This window comes from Chenopodium album, chromosome 12 (genome assembly GCF_948465745.1).
Source record: "Chenopodium album chromosome 12, dcCheAlbu1.1, whole genome shotgun sequence".
Lineage (NCBI taxonomy): Eukaryota > Viridiplantae > Streptophyta > Magnoliopsida > Caryophyllales > Amaranthaceae > Chenopodium > Chenopodium album.
The window spans coordinates 27,902,564-27,922,324 of NC_137845.1; the positions used below are offsets into that span (position 1 = coordinate 27,902,564).

A 19,761-nucleotide genomic window follows, 5' to 3' on the forward strand; every position below is an offset into this window, starting at 1 on the left:
GGACCTTTTGGAGTTAACGGTCTCATGGGTTAAGGGGTGTAATCTTCACCTTGTGAACGGTTTACTAGTTCCTAAAACTTGTTGGCGACTCTTTTGCTCTAGCTTCCTTCCCTTTGGACGCCACCATACTTAAGTGTATGATCACAGTGGGGTTCAATCTTGGGGTTAATGGCTTGAAATATTCCCTACACTAGGAAATAGCTCTTTAAGTGATTTTGATTGCAAATATCGTTTTCCCTCACATTGCTTGATTGATCAATTTCCCGACAAATTAGCAAGTTTATCGTGAGTGCATGCGGATCCTAAATCCCTAGTACTTTGATATTGATTTCTATTGTTAGCTTTGATTGTGTTGATTTGCTAGTTTAGACCAAACCAATTGCTTAAGATTTCGGAATAGCTTAACTAAAAACTTTAGCTTATACCTCATTCCCTTGGGTTCGACCCGGACTTACCCCTATACTTAAGGTTGGGTTTGGTTATAAATTTGGTTTTGATCGGGGGATACTTAGAACTCAACGACATAGGTTTTCCTCCCGTTAGCCAACACCACCTTTCACGCAAACAACACCCAGGCAACCCCACCGCGTTCGCCTCAACCACTTCTTAAACAACAACACCTAGGCAGCCCACAATCGACCACCATCAAGCAGCCCGCACACGCACTACAAAAATAAAAGCTTTTTAGCAACTAAGTTTGGCAACAGATTTTTAAAACGTTTCTAAATAGCAACGAATATAATTTTTTCATTGCCTAATTAAAAGCGATATTTTATGCTTTAGATTTTTTAATAATTAATGGCTACATGTTTTTGATTTGTTGCTGTTAAAACAAATTTTCTTACTAGTTGTTACTAGATGGCATTATATTTTTCTCTTGTCGCCATATAGTAACAAACTATGGCAACAAATATTTTATTTGTATTGATTTAGAAACAAACAAAGGCAATGAATATCTGAATTGTTGCCATTAGAAACAAGTCGTCTAAACTATTGTTGCAGATGATAACGTATTTTTTTATTTGTTGCCATTGAAAACAAGTTGTGTTACATTTTCTTATTAATTTATACGTAGGCCACTTTTTGCTATTATGTATAAAATTATTTGAAGACACTCTTCTTATTATTTGTTGCTATAATGACATCAAATAGAGACAGGGTTTCAAATTCGTCTCTAATTTAGCGACGGATTTTTGATTTCGTCCCTAATTTAGAGACAAATTTTCAATTTCGTCTCTAATATTTCGTTCACTTATTATAAATTATATGCATAGAAGTAAATAAATAGTACTTGGTATAGTTGGTAAGAGATTCACCATGTGACTTTGAGGTCACAAGTTCGACTCCTACCGACTAGGATTCTTGAGACTGGGGATTCAAAGAGAAGTTGACTCGAGTGAGGTTTCAGATTGGTAAAGGCCGGGATCGGGTTAAACCGAATTGCTAATAGGGATTGGGTTTTTGTCTCGTAGTGTTGATAGCAATCAATATTTATGATTTGTTGCAATTTTTATGAACCAACTTTAATAATTTGTTGCTATTTTTAGGAACCAACATTAATAATTTGTTGCTATTTTAGGAACTAACATTAATAATTTGTTGCTAATTTTAGCAACAACCAATGGTAATCTGTTGCCAAAGTTGGCAACGAATGCACCAAAAACAGCAACCATCATGGAAACTATATTTAAATGGATGCAATATTGTAACAAAATTTCTTTGCAACTGGTAGCCAAAATCCCATGGCAACAAGCCTTGTAGCAACAACAAATTTTCATTTCCAACCCGTTGCTAAATAGAGTTGGCAACGAATTTTTGGTGAATAGCAACAAATATCAGTTGATGCTATATGGACTTAATTTTGTAGTGACCAGCAATTAACCATAGCGACACCAACAAGCAACAACCCACAATCTACACCAAAACCACCACCGTAAACGTCAAAGCCGCCATAACACCGTATTCACCTCGAACACCGCCGCCACGAGCGCCCTGGAAGCCACCACCGTCGTTGTTGTTGTATGATTTGAGGAGAGAGAACCCTAAAACCTAAAAAGATTGATTTGGGGGAAAGGGGGAAGGTGTGGTGTCGGGGGCAGCCAAGAGTGGGAAAGGGGAGGGAGATCGGTGAGGGAAAGGGAGGGGGTGAAGTCGTCGGCGCTGAGGGAACGTTTGGGCACCGGCAGCCGACACGGGAAGGGGAAAAGTGGCTGACGGGGAGGGGGGAGGGATGGCAGTGGCTGGGTTTTGTTTTTTTTTTTAAGTTTTTCTTTTTTTTTCTTTTTTTTTTTGAAAAAATAAATTATTAATTAATTAGATAATGGACCCCACTAATGAAAAGTTAACAAAAGTTGGATGGAGGTACCAAAAGCTATAATTTTAAACTTTGATGGGTACCAAAATAAAATAAAGTTTTAAACGGGTATCAAAATTCAACAACCCTCATTTTTTAGGTACCAAATTCCAAAATTTCCTTTTAATTATCAAAGATTATTTTGTTAAATTCTAATTTTGATTATGTAGATTAAAAAGTAACGGGTGATTCGTATATGTAAACGCATATTAATTAGGGTTTAGATTAATTAGAAGAGAAATTAAAAATAACAAAAACAATGAATGAAATTGAATCATTGAGGTAGATAGCCAGACAGGGACATTTTCCTAAATTACATGCTTTAAGTTTCAAACTCATCAATGGAGGAAAGTAATAGATTGTAAGAGAGAACTTGGAGAAGGGGAAATAGGAAAGCCATAGAAGGGGGAGAGAAACTGGGTGAAAATAAGGGGAAAGGATAAAGTTTAGTTCTTATTTTTTATTTTTTTTAAAAAAAAAATAAATTATAATAGAGTAATACATAGGAATACATGACTTTTATGGTGCATAGCGATGCGTGTCATGTATAGTAGACTTGTTTAGCATTTTCTTAGTTCTCTCTTGGCTTATGCATTAGTGGATTTCAAGATCACTAGTACATAATTAACCTCAAGTAACACCCAAAAAGTGTTACATAAAGTGGTAAAAGTGTTATTATAGATAATAGGTAACACTTTAGTTGGTGTACATCCGCGCATGTTACCTAAGGTATTATATAACATTTTAGGTAACGTATGGTAACACTTTTGAAAGTGTTCCTATTAACCTTCTTATGTAACACTTTTTATATTATAAGTATTATTTTTAAAGTGTTATTTTTTATTTCATATGTAACACTTATTTTTAGTAACATTTTTCAATGATATAGTAACACTTTATCCGACTTTTTGTATCACTTTTGTGAGCTAATATAACCACTTTTTTATTATTAGGTAACATTTTTCAATCATCTTTTGACATATAATAGCACTTCATTCGACATCATGTATCACTTTTTGCAAACTACTGTAACACTTTATTTATTAATAAGTAACATTTAAAATTATTATTATTATTATTTAAAATATACTTCGTACAACTTTTTCACCACGAATGTAAATTTAACAGAAACAATAAAAAAATAATTTGAATTAAAATCATTTCATAATCCTTACAAACAAACATCCATAATCACTAATTTTTTTGTTTGGCAAAACAATCTAATTATCAAAACAAAAACAAAGTCAACTTCGGTCTCTGGACTATCAAATTCCCAAAAACAGTTACCGTAGTTGCAAACTGACAGCAGCGCGCGCAGTGATAATAGTAGTAAGCTAGTAGTAAAAGCAGAAATAGTACACCAGCTAGCAGTAAATGCAGCAAATCAGGACCAGCTGACAGCAGTGGCAACGATAACAGTAACAGACAGTAGTGACACCGGTAAGCAGCAGTAACAATGACAGTGACAACTTCAACTATAACAACAGACAACTCTAAACTTTTTGATATGATCTCGGTTAAAAAAAGATCGTTTATCCAAGTAGATCCAATCCTTCATCTTGATCTATTTAATCCTAATATGGAAGAATGCTATTGAACCAGCAGAGAGGCATGGTGTTGCGTTTATCATTGAAAAGAACTCTCACACCAGATTCTCTATCATAGTTTGAAAGAAAAGCTGCACAACTTCCTTTTTCCGAGGAAATACATGAGCCTGAAAAAATATATAGAAGTTATACTTTATTACTTTATATCAGTCTAAGCAGTACATAAACTAAAAGAATAAAATTTCTAGTTGTTGTAGGAGGAGGTGAAACCTGTTAATATTCCCCTAATTTAATAACTACAAGATTACACGAAACCAGTGCTGATCCACATAGCTTAATTGCCTTATGAAGTTCCTGTTAATATACCCCATTTTCCTTTCTTTGATCCATTTCTTACTCACCCCATTAAAATATACAGATAATTATTTTATTATACTTGTATATACATATAACAAAAAAAAAAAAAAAAAAAAAAAAAAAAAAAAAAAAAAACTACAATCGATTAATTAATATAAGAAATAATTAGTTACCCGAAATTCCACTCAGCACAGACATCTTTAGCAGTAACAACTGACAGCTCCAATCTTTAGTGGTTTAGTTCACCCTCTTCATTAGGTGTATACTTGTCAGTATCTTTAGTACAGTCTTTACTTTTTTATTTTGTTTGTTTTGATCACTTCATTGACTGTTTCATTTCATAAGCCATGGATATAACCTCCAAATCCTTCATTCTTGTTTTATTTTCTTCTATCCTTGCTTGTCTATGTTATAATATGCCATCTGGATCTTGCTTCCTTCAAAGAACACACAAGACAAACAGTTAGTTGAACATTATTGGTGACGAACAAATTATTGGTGATAAACAGATTTGGAAGATAATCAGAATATCAGACCCCTAGTAGAGTATTTCAGTTTAGTTATGTTGCAGATATGCCAAGTACAAACTTGTCAAGAGCTAGAAAGTTTTCAACTTTACATTGCTAATTCTAGTGTGATTTTAGTAATTCTGATATTTTAGCGTGTTCTCAGTACAAATAAGCTAGGCTTTCAATATAGATTCATTGATGAGACTACAATATCTTCTTTATTACTTTTTTATGCAGCAAACAGATTTGAGTAGATTCCACATCCTAGCTACCTTTGAAACTATTAGCAAATGAATCTGGACATGGGATGTAGAAATATTTAAGTGATTGAACTGAAATAGATTGACCATTAAGCTACACTAAGAATGATGATGCATTAAAAATATTTTCCATGAGGTTTAGGACTCTACTCTAGCTACTAGTGAGCTATTATAAGAAGCTTTAACTGTGAAAAGGGATCACACAATCAGAAGGCTTCAATTGAAGAAAGCATTAGTAATCTCATAACCAACCCTAGTGATGAGTGTCATTTATGACACTCTTAGGCTAGGTTTTCTTTGCAGTTTTATGCTCGTTTTTAGTCTTCTATGTCGTGGTTTTGCATAATAATGCTTGTTTTGCATGTTTGTGCGTAAGTTTAGAGAAATGTGTGTTTTTGATGGTTTTCTTTCTATTTTATTCATTTCTCGGTTATCTTTTCTCGCTTCTTCATTTCTTTGACTTGTTTTGTAGGTGTGTTGAGTTTCCCGAGGTTTAATTATCAATAAGGAAGCTCGAGCGCGTTCAAAGAAGTTGATGGAGCTAAGTTCGGGAATCCAAGCATGCAATTCAAGTTAGCTCCGCAAGCACGAGAACCTTGGAAGCAATGCTTTGGCTCAAAGTGTTCAAATGCTTGGAAGATAAAGGAGATGCCCTTCTCACGAGCATCGCCTCGAGTGCACCAATGATAGGGATGCTCGGGAGCGCGGAGATCGATCGAGAAAGCGAACGACGCAAGGCCACGAGCACCAAGCAGGGGTGCGCGCACACAGCATAGGTGGTGCGTGCGCGCAGACCCACCTGTGCGCGCGAGCGGCCTGGTGGTGCGCACGCACCAGGCGCCCCGCTCTCCTTCGCTCGATTTTCTATTTATATCCTTAGACTTTTTCTTTTTAGTGGGGGACGACTTATTTTGTACTTGACACTTATTTTCTAGAAATAGTAGAGAGAGAAAGTAGAGAAAGAATCTTAAGATTACTTGATTGTACTTGAATTTGATCTTTGATTTCAACTTGATCTTGGATTTCTTCATCAATTCAATGAAATTTTGTGAGAATTCTCTCCTTTGAATTTACTTCTATTGCAATTTCCTTTTATTCTTGAATGTTTGATTTGAATTTCATTCTTTGCTTTAGAATTTTTTGAGTGATTGAATTTCTTCTTGATTAAACTTGAAATGAATATGATTGTGATTGAATTTGTTTTGTTTTTCAATTTCACCATGATTAGTGAGTAGATAAGTTGTTAGGGAGAAAGGAAAGCATGCTTGATTGATGATTTTTGCTAGATGATGATCATTGATTGATTGAATTGTTGCAATTAAATTGGTTGAAATAGTTGTGCATGTGATTAATTAGACTAGGAGTGATCAACCTATAAGATTAATCTAGATTGCATTGCAAATTTCAATGACATGAACCCTTGATTTGAGAATTGCTTTAATTGATTGAATTCGATTGTGATTTTTCCTAGTTAACCATTCATAGTGAACCCTAGCTTGGTTTGTAGGGGATAGCTCTTGAATTCCATTAATTGCAACTATTGTTTGTCCTTTGCAATGTTTGAATTGATTGAGTAATCCTTCGATTAGCATAATCATTGAGCTTGCATGTAGAACCTATATCCCTAGTGTTTAGTATATTGAATTTCTCAATTTATCTAGCTTTCTCGATACCTTAGTTACCAACCCTACCTTTCTACAATCTTCGAAGTAGCTTGACCTAGGCTATAGCTTGCACCTACTCATTCCTTTGGGTTCGACCCTTGACTTACCATACACTCGTATTAGGTTGGTCGAGTGTTTACAAATTTTGTTTGGTTCTAGGAAAGGGTAGAAAATGACCTACTTTTCCCTACGTCACCTAAGCTTCCGCTTTAATAATTTCAGAATAATAGTAATTCATCACTGTATATCAATATTGGGAAGCATGGAGAAAGTTGGGACTTGTGAGCCACAACTCACTATCAGAAAAATAGTCCTTTATAACTAAACATAGGCTAGAATATAGATTTTCTTACCACTCCAAAGGGTGCCACAAGAATTTCCAGAATGACCAAATTACAAAATATCATTTGTTGGCTTTGAAACTAACTAAAACTATAACCACTCTTACCAGTACTAGGAAGAATGCAATGAAAGAACAATAAACCACTCTTCAAATCTTTCTAATATGCAAGCTTCAACCTGTAAAGTCAATTCTGAAGTCAAATGAGATAGGCCAACACAATCCAAAAGAAAAAAAAATAAATAAATAAATTGGATGGCACAAAAGTACTGAAATGGGCAAGGATTAAATTAGCACAAATATTAGTGAACATATTAATTCATATGCAAGCAGTTTTAAGGAGAAAAATAAAATGAGCACCAATAAAGCAACAAATAAGAGATTACCAACTATACAAGCAACCCTATAAAAAAATTTCATTGAACAATCAAGCAAGTAAATACTATTGATTACAGCATTGTAGAATACCTTTAGAAAAAGCTGAAATAAATAGAATAGCCATCTTTTTTGAAATCAAACCAACGGGAATCCTAAAATCTCGTACCCCCGACCGCCACCTCTCTCCCACTCCTAACAATTAACAAACAACAAACCAACATAATTAACATCTACATGACTACATTGCACTTAATTTCACACATTGCACATAAACAATAAAAAATTGTTGGGAAAAAAATGAAGGATACTGAAATATGTAAGGTCCACTCTCAGCAGACATTCTAGAAGGATCATTCTGACCTTTTGAAAGATTTTTGAACAAAGCTTTGATTTGCTACTTGTAATATTCAGCATCTTTCACATTACATCCATCCATTACACGAGTAATCATCGTTAAATACACCATTTTTTTGTAATTTTTACGGCTACAAATCAAATCAAATAGCAACAAAAATCAAATAAATTGAATAAGAATTCGAAAATTGCAAATTAGGGCTTCAAATTTCGGGAATTTCAACCAAAATGATGAACATTTAAATGCAAATTCGAAATGATCCAAAACTATTAACTGAATGAGAGTAGTTTAGCAACAAAATCTGTCATTAGTATAACCAATAGTTTAATAGTTTAGAAGAACCGCAAATTGATTATAGTAACAAGTAAACTTTGACAAACCCTAGATTTTAAAATTGATATTCGATGATTAATTACAAGAAAGAAAACCTTACCTCAAAAGTTGTTTCAATGGAGAAGAGAAAGCCCAGAAGCCGCAATTGAAGGGAAACGATTATGAGATTAAAGCTGTAAATCCACTTCAATGGAAAATTTACACGACAAAGGAATTGGCAAGAACCATCAGACAATTGGAAAAAGCTGGTTCTTTGCATGCTTTATGAGGAGAGAATACTTAAAGCACGCTCCAATGGATCGGAAGAGATATAAATCTCAGTATGCATGAAAAACTCAATGGATCGGGGAGGAGATTAGGAGAGAGAAAGTGGGATGTATTTACACTTTTTGAGGGTCAAAAAGGTCCGAGCACTATAGATTAGAAATGTCTTAACATTTTGAGGGGCAAAAGGTCCGAGCACTATAGATTAGAAATGTCTTTACATTTTGAGGGGCAAAAGGTCCGACCACTTGTAGACACCCAAATGTGTCTCCCCAAAACCAAACCCAGTGATGAATACCTTTTGTGTCGAATGATTATCGAACGAAGTGAAAGTGTGAAAGGTCAAGTGTTGCGGTTGGTTTTTATTAAATTCTTTCTTTCTATTTTCGAAAAACAACTCTATTTTATGAAAACAGCCAATCCAATTTAATTTGGTCCACGACAAGGGTCTAATAATAGTGAATTTGGATGGGGCTTGCAAAGAGCTTTCCAACGATATATTATAAGCTCAATTCCGATGAATAATGAGGAAGTTATGGCCAAAATACTAAACTGGGCCCGGTTTGATCTTTACATGCGGCCCGATGATCTAGGGGAGGGCCCAATGTTAATTATTATTCATAAAGTTATTAGAATTAATTATAGTCTTCTAGAATTCTCTAGAAGGTTCTTTTAAGTCCTAATAAAATTAGAATTAATAATTATATTTTGATAAGTTTTATCTGGAATAAAATATTATTTTATGAAAAATACGATTTTAATTTTCATACGGACTTTACGAGTCAATTTTGATTGATAAGTGGACTCCGTGTTTGAAAGCGCGTAGGAATCCAGGCTGTCGCCAAACGACAGGCCTGTGGCGTAGACAAGCCTTGTCGCCACGCGACAGAGCTTGTCGCCAAGCGACAAGGTCGGTTTTGCGGCGACAGCGTGGAGTTTTATTCCTTATCAAATTCTATTTATTTCCGGACTGTTTTCTTATAAATAGGGTCCTGAACCTCCGTTTTTCAATCATCAATCATCAACAACCACAATCATCATCTCTTTCTTTCTCTCTCTCTCTCCAGCTAGAAGCTTTCTTCCTCTCTATTCTTTTTCTAAACCTTCCCTCAAACAAAATTCCTCATACATTAGATCTAGACACACCTAGCCAAGTTCAAAGTTGCCTTCGCCCTAGATGTGAAAGGTTATAATTTCTGAGGGTTTGGTCCCAAATCTCTGTTTCCATTATTTAATTTAATTGTTTGATTTTATACTTTTCCTTGAAGTTACTAACGTGTGTGTTTTGTTATTAGAAAGAGATATGAGGCATCCAAGTAAGTACTTTAATTGTTTCATTGATATTATGATATAGAAATCATGTTTAGGTTCCTATTTTGATTCCTAATATCATGTTTAGGGAAAAGGTTATAATATCAAATATGCTTATTATGATTCCTGCGATGCCTTTTATTGTCTTTCCTAATAGCATGTTAGTATCATGTTAGGGCTAAAGCTTTGATTTTTTATTGTTTAGTGACATGCTAGGATTTGTTATTAATCTTGTTAGTATCATGCCTAGGATCTTGCTAATAGTATTATGCTTTAACATGATTATTTTAATTATGATTGTTATTATGATTATAATTATGATTTATGATTATCATGTTACTTGATGCTTATTTATTGTTATTGCTTGATCACGCCTTTTATGCATATTTAAAGAGAATTTGTACTTGTAATCACGCTTTATAAGATAATTAATAATCTTGTTTAGGGCTAATATGATTATAATTCAAGTGATCGCGAATAATAGTTTTGCTTGTGCATTAATATTCAACCAACATAGATGAACAGGTTTAGGGTTAATCTGATGATTGCATGTTAGTCAGAAAGCGCACAGGAATACGAGAAGAATGAAGTAGAGGCCTATTTAGGGCAGGTTCAATGTCTTTTAGGTTGGATTTGTACCTTCATCCCCAAACCCTATTTGGTTCAAGACCTTTTGGAGTTAACGATCTCATGGATTGTTAAGGGGTGTAATCTTCACCTTGTGAACGGTTTACAAGTTCCTAAAACTTGTTGGCGACTCTTTTGCTCTAGCTTCCTTCCCTTTGGACGCCACCATGCTTCAGTGTATGATCACGGTGGGGTTCAAGTTTGGGGTAATGCTTGAAATATTCCCTACACCACTATAGATAGAAAATTTATTACTCTCTCCTATTTCTCATTTTACACGGGAATTAAGAAAGTTAAACATTCCTTAAAACTAATAATTGAGAGTATAAATATGCATGTGGGGTTAGAGAGAAATAGAGACAAAGAAAAGTGGTTGGGAATTAGGAGAGATAAAGTATTGGGAATTGATGTTAAATTACAAAAAAGAAAAAGAAAAAGGATGACAAATCATCAAAAAGAGAATAATATTGTAAAAAAGTACAACCTATAAATAGAAACAGGCACTTAATTCTGATGACCCAAAAAAAGAATACAGGCATGTAATAAAAGGACGGAGGGCGTAACAGAGAGGCAATCCTTATTTGGGTGTTGGAGCTTTTACAGGTTAGGGATTTGGGAAAACTATTGCCCTTAACTTACAAGGGTACCAGTTCCCCACTTCCCCCTATGAACATGGTTTTTTATTTTGGTTCTAGGCTTGAGTTTTTTTTTTATGCTTATTTGTGTTTTTCTACTAGTGGACTAGTGGTACGATGTTAATTACAAATAAATCTTACAATTTCTATAAAGTATTTATTTTATAATAGTGTTACGGTGACTCCTAATATTATAGTTTATAATCATGTGGTACCTTGAATTAAAATGTTACAATAAAGTGCTACTTAATATCAAAGTGTTACATTCAAGTGTTACTTAATATCAATGTGTTACAATCAAGTGCTACTTAATATCAAAGTGTTACAATCAAGTGTTACTTAATATTAATGTGTTACAATAAAGTGATACATGATGTCAAAGTGTTACAAAAGTGTTACTTATAAATTAATTAAGGTTCTAACCTTCAAAGTGATACTATTTGGTGTTACTTAAGGTCAATTTTGTAGTAAGCCTAATTAGTGCTTAAGCTGCTAAATTGTATTATTTTAGACAAAGTTATAAATTAAAGCGATTGTTGATCGAATCTGCGAAGTAATTATTAGTTCTAAGGTGTATTTACTGTATTGGAATTTTAGATTTCTTGTAGGTGTCATTTTACTATCTTTTATTAATAAAATCAATTTTCTTCTTGTAAAAAAAATAATTCTAAATTCGATAATCAAATTTTATTTTTAGAAAAATAGCTAGCCCTAAATAATTTTTGTGATGTACTCCCTTCATATAATTTATTTTCTATTCACTTTGTTTAAATTTATTCTAATTTCAACATATTCTTTTATTACTATTATAACCCTTCATTCCAATAATAATTACACCTCTTCAAACACTCCCACCTGGGCCAACCCCCCCCCCCCCCCTTGCTCCTTGCATAAACCCACCTTTTTACATTCCATTTCTTATTTTTTCTTACACACTCGCATTCTTTAATATTTTCTTAAACTGCGTATATATAATAACCAAGCTATACATAAAAAAAAAAATTTAAAAATGGAGTAGTGTTGAGGTAAAAGTTGTTCTTAACCAACAAGTCAAATACCCTATCTTATTCTTGGTCTCTTGGATATTAATTAAGAGGTTGCCCCTAATGTTACTAATTATACTATGATAACTTTGCTAACATAACAACAACAAATAAGTAAGTAAAGATATAATACTTGAAGAAGTTAAGCAAGAATTGAATCAACCAAAAAAAACAAACAGATAAACATAGATAAAGGATGCAAATATGCTTTCCATTAAATGAAGGATAAAGTCAAGGCTACAATCGTATTACAAGAGGAGAAGATTACCTCCATATTCAAACAATTGGGATGATTAGACGATTTTCAAAACATGCTAGTAAATCCTAAACTATCGCTTGGCTACTAGTCATTTGAGTGAAAATACTCATGTGATCCTCTAGATATGGAGATTATGAAACTCTAGATTTTCTATCCTCTACAGACAAACAAACAAAGATACTTGATAGGCTAAATTCATATCACCTAATAATTAAAAATAATTCCTAAAACCACTAACAAAAATAAATAGGGAAATAGGGTCGAATCCACTGGAAAACAGTGTTCTTTTATTCCTAAATAATTATTATAATCTAAATTATCAACAAACAAGTAGTAACTGTGTCTATTTCACACCATCTTTATAACTCTAAACACTTGCCGCCTATTTTTCTCGGACATAAAACTAATTCAAACAAAAACCATTGCATGCACATGATCAATGTTGCTTTGTTTCCTAAAGACCGATATGTTTTATCATTTGATCAAATTATACAAGGTAAATTGGTTACTTTGAAAGTTGTTTTTTTTTTTTTTTTTGGAAAGGTTACTTTGAAATTTATAATTACGTATAGTATTCAAAGTTTGACAAATACGTTGAAAAATAATTGAAAATTATATTCATATCAATTTAAAATTTATTATCAATAATTAGACGTGTAAAATTCTTTTAGGTTTAATTAATTTCTTGTTACTAGAAAAGTGTATTATAAAATAGAAAAAATACACATTAATAATCCCAACTATTGGCGATTTAATTTTTACAATCTCAACTAAGTTTTTTTATCTAATAATCTCAACTATGCTATGACTTTGCCTCCAATGGTCCCAATGACGGGTAACCTGTTAAGGGGGTGATTTGTTTTTTTGAAAAAACCACGTATCACCACTAGATTGGTCTAAATTTTTTTATTCAAAAAAATAAAATAAAAAAAAACCTAACAACCACCACCCCCCTCACCGCGAAACCCAAGGAAAACCCCAAGCCCTCTAAAAAACCGACCGACCACCTCCCTAACCCCCCCCCCCCCCCCCAAAATGGTCAGCCAGACCCCCTAACCCCCAAAACCACCAACCACGATCCACCCCACCACCTAATTAAATTATTATCCTACACCACTTCAACCCCTAACCTACATCGCAACTCCACCAACAAAAACACATATTTAGCCAGCCACACACCTTCTCCCCACCATACCACCGCAAAAATTGAGACCAGCCCCAGCCACCCTCGCACCACAAGCTGCAAACTTTTACCCAGACGATGACTTGGTGTTGACCGATTGGGACCATTGGAGGCAAAGTCATGGCATGGTTGGGATCATTAGATTATAAACCTTAATTGGCCAGGATTATTAGAAGTAAATCACCAATAGTTGCGATTATTAAAGTGTATTTTTCCAATAAAATATAACTTACTCATCACAAGATTTAGGATAATATATTTGCTACTATCGATGCAAATATCAATATGAGGGTAAGAGGGAAAAAAAAAAGGTAAGTTATGCCTTTGCGAGGTATCAATCTCGAAAGAATGTAACATCAATGCAAATTAATGTTCAGCGTTAGTAATTAAGATTGCGGGATAATCACCATCAACATCTACAGATCGAAAAAATTATTCATATTAAGTACTGCTATGTCGGTTTAAGGTGTGGTTAACAAACAAAACTATTACTTGTGTTACTAAATGATTTCCTTGTGTTACTAAATAACTTGCAAATTAAATTGCTTGATATAATTAGGGGTTTTCTGCCATTTTCGCCGACATTAAACCCTTTGCAGCCATTACAGAGGTCCTTAGCTTCAACTCTCCAATTTATTTACTAACGAAGAAAACGGGTTATACTACTATTGTGACTTTATTAATGTATTTCTACACAAATTCCAAATTCAATAGAAAGCGAAAAGAAGAAGAAGATGACCCATTCAATAGTTCAATAGAAAATTAAAGGGGATGAAGACCTATTTCAATTGTTATGGACGATTAAATGATGAAGATTAACTCAATTAAACCACAAACTATATTACATAATATCCTCTACAAATAATTACACATCAATTAATTATTTTATTGGAATATATTCTATTTGTATGTGTAACCTTGCTAGCTTTAGAAATTTTGACTTGGTTTCCGTGCAACCTATGAAAGTTGTTATTTGAAAGAAATGGAAGTATGTTAGAAGATAATGAATGCCAATTATTGATTTGATGTTACAATGCTCATATGAGTCCAAACCCTTGTGAACTCATATGGCTATATGTATGTAATTATTGTACTCCTAATTGAACACTCATGCTATATATAAAGTGTCATGCAAGTGTAAATGATACAACAAAAAATTTGCCGGAGCAACACTACCAATTTCCATATTCACTTACTCCTCCTTTATTTCTCTAAATAAAACTTTCTATTGGTAAATATTTAACACGTTATCAGCACCAGTTCCAAATCAGGTATATTTATACCTACTTCTAAAAATTTATAACAAATCATACTATCTATTTCTCAATGTTTTGAGGAGTATGCTCCATAGTTGCCCATATTTGGGATCCTCTATACCAAAAACTCAAACATTTATTGTATCATATACCTCAAAAACAACGGTGAAAAACAATTCTCTTACTTGTAAAATTATTATATCCTCCTTTGTTTTATTCATGTTGTTATATTGTTTTTTTTTTATTATTACATGCTCATCTTTCACGTAAAGTAGTAATTTTTAGTTGTTATAATTGCGTAGTAGTAATTCTGCATGCATATTATTAACTAAATTGACAAAAAGATGCAGCCTTTTATACTTATTATTTTTCTTACTTTTACATACTTTCGTGTTTCTTTTCGTTTTCGAACCCATGATCTTTTTTAGATATTAGGGCTCTCGGACCACTATGGCTTGCATTCCCAGTGTGATAACCTTTTACAGTTATAAATATATATATTTGGACCATAATTCTTGTCAGTATATTAGATTATTATATGATATTTTTACAGTTGTACAGAATAGTAACGGATAAACCTACCTCTATAAAAGGCGGATTTTTCCCCCAATTTCACCACAAATCCCTTATCCCTTCCCATTTTTTATCCAAAAATCATCTAAAATTTTTTTTCCCCCTTCTTCTCCGATATGTTCCCCGCCGACGGCAACCAAAACACCCACACCTTCACTTTTGAAGAAGATTTAATGAAGATAAAACAATATTTCCTTCTAATTACGAAGCTTGTAGTTTTATTAGTAGCAATATTAATTTTTGTCATTATGTATAAGTAAAACTCACTTATTTTGTCGTTTTAGTAGATTAAAAGCTTGTTTTTGTTTTATTATGTTGGCTTTTTGTTATTAATCATCATTGTATAATATTACTGTTATCATTATAATTATTGTTACAACTGTTATTGTTGTCGTTTTGCTTTTTTTTGCAACTAGCATGATCAATTTTTGCTTAATCATATAATTACTCACAATAATAAACCAAGGGGGAGAAAAGAACTATATTATTTATGGTATATTATTGATAAATTTAATTATTACTTATTTTATTAACCTAACTATAATTATGGAAGGACTAAACATATGTGTTGTACATAAAATTTATTATTATAAACTAATTATCACTCAATTTGTTGTAGCTAAAATGGGAGACCTTATGAAAAGACAGTTCAGCATCTTAGATTTATCTGGAAAGAAATTTCTAGAATGGAAAGTGGATGCAATGATGAATTTGAAAGCTCAAGGCTTGGAGCACACTGTTAAAGAAAATAAAAGCCCCTCTGGTCAAACAACTGATGCTACCACTTCTGCAATGACGGTTGTAAAACCTATTACTGAACAAGATAAGGCAAAAGTCTTAGTGTTGTTAAGGCATCATTTACATGAAGGCCTTAAAACCGAGTACATGATGGTTGAAGATCCCAAAGAATTATGGGATTGTCTTAATGAAAGATTTGGACACCACAAAAGGGTGCTCCTTCCTAAGGCATTATTTGACTGGGCAAATTTACGATTCTAGGATTTCAAATCTGTAATTGATTATAATACAACTATACATGAGATAGTATCTATATTGAGACACTGTGATCATCCAGTCACGGATGAACAGATGATTGAAAAAACACTCACTACCTTTCATGCAAGCAACATGTTGTTGCAAGAATAGTATCGTGAAAGAGGTTTCAAAAAGTTTAATGAATTAATGAGTGTATTGCTTGTTGCGGAACAAAATAGTGAACTTTTGTCGAAAAATCATAATCTTAGACCAACTGGGTCTTTGGCCACTCATCATGAGGCAAATGCAACAAATTCTTATCCACCCGAGTCAAATGCTACACGAAGAGGTGGACGTGGAAATTACAATGGTCGTGGAAGAGGCCGTGGAAATTAACGCGGCCGTGGCCGGGGTCGTGGTAGAAACAATTTTCAAAGAAACAGTAATTTTAAAAATTTTGAAAAACAGAAGGGACAGTTATCTGGAAGCCACAAACAAACTCCTTCGAAAGGAAAAGACACATGTTACAGATATGGCATGACAGGGCATTGGGGACGTACTTGTCGTACGGCCAAACATTTGGTAGACCTTTACCAGGCTTCTGTAAAAGGCAAAGAGAAAAATGCAGAAGCAAATTATGTTAATGAAGAAAATGCTCCTTGTCTGTATCTGATTATTTCATGGATAATGTTGAAATTGGAAACGATTTCATCCTTGGAGAAAATAACAATGCTTAGGTTTCCTATCTACTAGTGTAACATATATTATGTATTTTCTTTAACAACTGTATTTTAAATTTCTAGCCATGTACTTTTAATCCCTATCATCAATAAAACTTTGTATGATATTATTCTAAACTAATCTCAAATTTATTTTATGAAGATATGGATCTGCCTGAAGTTAGTTCCGAATATCAATGCCTTTTGGACAGTGGAACAACACATACTATCTTGAAGGATAGAAAATAATTTTCACAACTAAAGTTGTTTCAAGCAAATGTAAACACTATTTTCGGGTCAACTAAATTAATTGAAGGATCTGGAAAGGCTTGTATAATGCTTCCAAATGGAACAAAATTAATAATCAATAATGCTTTATATTCGAGTAAATCTCAAAGAAATCTCATAAGCTTTAAAGATGTACGCCAAAATGGCTATCATCTAGAAACGATGACAACAGATCAAAAGGAGTATATATGCCTCACGGCAGAAAAACATGGCAAGAAACATATATATGAGAAATTGCCAGCATATTCTTCGGGGTTATATCGTATAAATATACGACCCGTGGAAATCAATATGGTATCTAACCAGAAGTTAGATGACAAAAATTTGATTATTTTATGGCATGATCGTCTGGGGCATCCAGCAACTGGGATGATGCAAAGAATAATAGCACATTCAGTTGGACATTCAATAAAAAATGTCAAAATTCCTCGATCAGATGAATTAACATGCTCTACATGTTCACTTGGCAAATTAATAATAAGGCCATCTATGAACAAAATTGCTACTGAATCTCCAAAATTCTTGAAAAGAATTCAGGGAGATATTTGTGGGCCAATTAATCCGGCATGCGGATCATAAATTCTCACCACTACAACTTGTTTGTGGTCGAGAACCAAGTATCTCACATCTAAAAATCTTTGGTTGTGCTGTATATGTTCCCATTGCTCCACCCCAACGAACAAAAAAGGGTCCACAAAGAAGGCTGGGAATTTATGTCGGGTTTGAATCCCCCTCTATAATTAAATATCTTGAACCATTGACTGGTGACTTATTTACGGCTAGATTTGCCGACTGTCACTTTAATGAAACAGTATTCCCAGCCTTAGGGGGAGAGAAAGTGGACCCACGTAAGAAAGAAATTGAACTTATTTGGAATGCAACACAACTATTGATGTTAGACCCACGAACAAATATGTGTGAACAAGAAGTTAAGAAAATTGTTCATTTACAAAGTGTTGCAAATCAATTGCCTGATGCATCTATAGACACAAAAAAGGTGACAAAATCACATATCACAGCAGAAAATGCCCCTGCACGTATTGAAATCCCAATTGGTAATAACACCATAGACAGTGAATCTCAAGCACGCAGAAAGCGTGGAAGACCACTTGGTTCAAAAGATTCTAAGCCAAGGAAATTGAAAAGATTGGATGGAATAGAAAATGAGACTAATGATGTTCCCCCGTCAGAAGGTCAAGAAAGACCAAATGTGGATGAAAGTAAAGAAAATAATGATAATCCAAAAAGGCACGAACAAGAAGACAACCCTACGGGGAATGAACAAGACGCTCAAAACATCGATAACAATGAAATTTCAATGAATTACGTCTCTACCAAGACTTAGTGGAATAGGAAAGATGTTATCGTGGATGAAATATTTGCAAATTCCATCGCAATCGACATTGTGTCTGATGAAAATGATGTTGAACCAAGGACAGTAGAAGAATGTCGACGTGGAAGTGATTAGCCAAAGTGGAAGGAGGCAATGCTAGTTGAGTTAAAGTCACTTGAAAAACGAGAAGTTTTTGGAAAAATAACCCTTACACCAGCAGGTGTAAAACCCGTTGGATACAAATGGGTATTTGTGAGGAAACGTAATGAGAAAAATGAGATAGTTAGATACAAGGCAAGACTTGTAGCCCAAGGATTTTCTCAAATTCCAGGGATTGATTATGAAGAAACATATTCTCCAGTGGTTGATGCAACTACATTAAGATTTCTGGTAAGTTTGACAGTCACAAAACGACTGCAAATGCGATTAATGGATGTAATGACTGCGTATTTGTATGGGTCACTCGATACAGACATTTACATGAAAGTCCCCGAAGGACTAAAATTACCAGAAAACCACAAGCCTAGACAATTGCTTTCCATAAAACTAAAAAGGTCACTTTATGGATTGAAACAATCTGGAAGGATGTGGTATAACCGTCTGAGTGAATACCTTATGAGAGAAGGATTCAAGAATAACCAAGTTAGTCCCTGTGTTTTCATAAAGCGAGCACAATCAGGATTCTCTATCATTGCAGTTTATGTTGATGATTTAAATATCATCGGAACCCCAAATGAACTCGAGAAAACTGCAAAATACTTGATGAAAGAATTTGAGATGAAAGACCTTGGGAAAACTAAATTTTGTCTTGGACTGCAAATTGAGCACTTGAGTCATGGTATTTTTGTCCATCAATCAAACTATACAGAAAGAGTTTTGAAAAGATTCTTCATGGACAAAGCAACTCCAACCAACTTCCCAATGGTTGTCCGTTCTTTGAATATGAAAAATGATCCATTTAGACCCCGAGAAGAAAATGAAAATATTCTGGGTCCAGAAGTACCGTACTTAAGTGCAATTGGAGCCTTAATGTACTTAGCTAACAACACTAGCTCGACATAGCTTTCTCTGTGAACTTGTTATCCAGGCACAACAATGCACCAACATATAGGCATTGGAAGGGAGTTCGACACTTACTCCGGTACCTACGAGGGACACAAGACCTTGGTTTATATTATCAACCGAAACAAGATGCTGCT

The 19,761-nt window shown here is 33.9% G+C and overlaps 1 long non-coding RNA gene across 3 annotated transcripts; it reads right to left on the reverse strand.

Moving 5' to 3' along the window:
- Positions 1-3,467: 3,467 nt before the first annotated feature.
- Positions 3,468-8,473, reverse strand: LOC145572253 (uncharacterized). Of its 3 annotated transcripts, none has more exons than XR_014096755.1 (5): positions 8,197-8,473; positions 7,499-7,600; positions 7,139-7,209; positions 4,431-4,694; positions 3,468-4,067 (listed from the first exon to the last, which is right to left on the reverse strand). It is a non-coding gene; the product is annotated as an uncharacterized LOC145572253 (long non-coding RNA). The 3 variants fall into 3 exon arrangements; XR_014096756.1 differs by lacking the exon at positions 8,197-8,473 and adding an exon at positions 7,769-8,127; XR_014096754.1 differs by lacking the exon at positions 7,499-7,600.
- Positions 8,474-19,761: the final 11,288 nt, after the last annotated feature.